Genomic DNA, 3,261 nt, shown 5'->3' with positions numbered 1-3,261 from the left:
ATATATTGACCACAAGTCTAAATGCAATAACATTTTGATTACTATTTAAACACTCTCTAAGAAAATGACTTGCCTCTCAAATAAAATCTGATGTTGATATAATATATGAAAAGCAGTACTCATCAATTTAATGAAATAAGTTATTAAATGTCCTATAATTAATAATTGTATTTAATAATAAATAATGATTACTTTGTAAATCATAAACAATATTTGTGTTTTTAAAAATATTTTTGTAATAATAATAATAATAATTAAACAAAGTTTTGTAATTTGTAATTATTATACTTTGTTATATTTTCAGTATTTTTGTAAAATTTAAAATGTGTATATAATGATAAATATTCACTGTTCCCTGTAAATAATAATTTTGTAACTTTGTAAATATAAAACAATATTTCTATTTTTTAATTTTTTTGTAATAATGATAATTAAAAAAATATTTTTAAAATATATAATAATTATATTTCCATATATTTTCAGTATTCTGTTGTAAAATTTAAAATTCTGTACATTTAAATATTGTACATAAAAAAATGTTATACATTTACATTTTTGTTTAATCCTTGATTATATTATTTATATTTACTGTATCTAGTTTTTTTTTTTGGGAACCCCCTTTGAAACAAGCCTACCAGCTTAAAGGGTTATCTCTGTTATCCATTATGTCTTGTTTGTAAATGTTTTGCTTTTGTGCTTTTAAATGAATTTTTTGTTTTTATATTGAATGGATAACAATGAATACTATACATTACTATACTAACTCATGAGTATGCTACCAGTACCAATTAACTATTCCATCTTACAATTTAATCTGTATACACTATTTTGTTTAATTTCAAGTTTTTTTTACTTCAAAACACAACTTGTCAATACTAATATCTTTCACCTTGTAATAGCTTGTAATATCACAAATCATTCTCATATATTTATTTTTTAATTCATCCTTTTTTTCAAAATATAAGCTTTTTGGTTTAGAACTAGTCCTACTAGAATATAATAATCTTTGTTTTTTTTTGTCAGGTTTGGCATCATATCAGCTCAGAAAAACTAAATGGTAGCCAGAGGTATTTGTTGAAGACATGGGCGTAGGCCACTCATGGCAGCAAATTAGTTCTACTAAGTGGGTTAAAATACTTATAATGACCATTAAGTTTTCAATGGAATAGGGATTTATTTATTTCATTTTGGGCCAATGCATATCTCTCCAAAAAAGTTTTACAAAAAGAGTAATTAGAAAGAAGAATTGAAAAAAAATATTGCAGAGAGGGATTAAAGATGAAATGGATAGACATGCAGTCATAATGATAAATGATAGTATAATAATAATAATAATAATAATAATAATAATAATAATAATAATAGTAATAGTAATAATAATAATAATAATAGTAATAATAATAATAATAATAATAATAATAATAATAATAATAATAATAATAATAATAATAATAATAATAATAATAATAATAATAATACAGTTAGTACTGTACATGTACTAGTAGTATATAATACAGTGTGAAGGGCGTACTATAAAGCCTGTCAACATTTTTTTTTTATCTCTCTCAGTAACATGTATTTCATAATGGTCATAAGAAAACATACATATGAAAAATTATTATATTCTTAAAATAACAAAATTTGATTATATTAGACTTGCAGGTGAAAAAAAAACCTGCTTCATGTAGATGAAGCAGGTTTGTGAAGGCCACACAGGAAAAAAAACAAATACATATATAGAACCTTATTTTGTTTTTAATACCTAAGCATTCTAATCTAGATTAACAATATACATTTTTTTCCTTTTAAATTACATAATATTGGATACCCTTGGATCCACCTTGTCTTGTTTTTTTTCTCCCATATATTTAACTATGATTTTAACTGGTGACCATGTCTTAAAGTTTGTCTTCAAAAATTATTTTGGTTTCCATCCACACACTTTTGTTTTGTTTTGTTAATGTTTAAGTGTTGATATAAGTAATTGATATATACCAGTGTTTAGTTGTTTTTTCCTTATTATATTTGTATTATTAAGTTGCCATTGAATTTTCAATGTACGGTGTGGTAAAAAACAATAAAACCTACAAACAAACAAACCACTTCACATAAATACTTACTACAGCAAATCATTGTTATAATTTTTTTTAGTGTACACTTTTATTCTAATAAATTATCAACCTTTATTAGATACCTTGTTGTGGTAAAAAAAAACGATAAAACATATAAACAAACAAACCTGATGAGATTAAAGATTATTTGTTCTTCATAGTGGCCTTTAATTTTTAGTTTATTTAGTCTTCATTGTTGCTTTTAATATTTAATGTTGATGTAAAACACGTCCAAACTTAATTAAGTTGCTAAAAAAGTTTCAGTCCCTTGAATCAATGCCTGTGATTGGCTGTTATACAAACTCCTATTTAGAATTCTGCCATTTGATTGGTCAATACAGTGTAAACATTGTGACAGCGGAGAAACTTGATCTGCAGGCCGGGACCTCCGGGATGGTGAATAGGCCTAGTGTTTAATTATTCTTTTTTTTTTACTGCAATTCTTAATTAGCGAAAGCTGCTATTAATTATGCATATACGGTAGACCTGTAAAACAGTAAGTTGTGCTTTTGTTTGCTGAAATTGTGTCTTCAACTCATACCGTAGGCTAGGTAGGCCAGGCCTAGGGCCCTAGCTAGGCCGCCATCATCACCTAGTTTATGAGGCCTAGCCCCTAGACCTAAGAAGGTCTAAACTTAAACTTAAACTTTAGTTCTAGTTGTGTTGAGTGCAACTGGTCCTGTCACACAGCCTGCCTCCTCCTGTTGTTAAGGCCCAGCAAGAGACCAATCTGCCATAGCCTAAGGCCTAGCAGCTGGGTGCAGGTCAACTCGAACCTAACCAACTCGGACCATACCGACTCGACCCATCACCAACTCGGCCCATGAACAAACTCGGCCCTTGTCAACTCGACCTTTAACCTACTCGTACACCATACACCAACTCGTACACCATACACCAACTCGTGCCCTTAACCTACTCGGCCCATAACCGACTCGGCCATAGGCCTACACCAAGTCGGCCCTTGCCAACTCGGCCCTTAACCAACTGGGCCCATAAACGACTTGGTAGTACTAATAAAGTATTACTATTTACTGGGGCCTGCCCAGCTCTGTATTATACTGTTTGTTCCTTATATATTTTGTAGTTGAACCTATGCCTTTTTTTCTTTTTATATATTCGATATGACCGTTATTACATGATATTTATA

Source organism: Anneissia japonica, unplaced genomic scaffold (assembly GCF_011630105.1).
Source record: "Anneissia japonica isolate Jap-2015-1 unplaced genomic scaffold, ASM1163010v1 scaffold288178_len262860_cov156, whole genome shotgun sequence".
NCBI classification, from domain to species: Eukaryota; Metazoa; Echinodermata; class Crinoidea; order Comatulida; family Comatulidae; genus Anneissia; species Anneissia japonica.
This window is presented reverse-complemented; position numbering follows the sequence as displayed.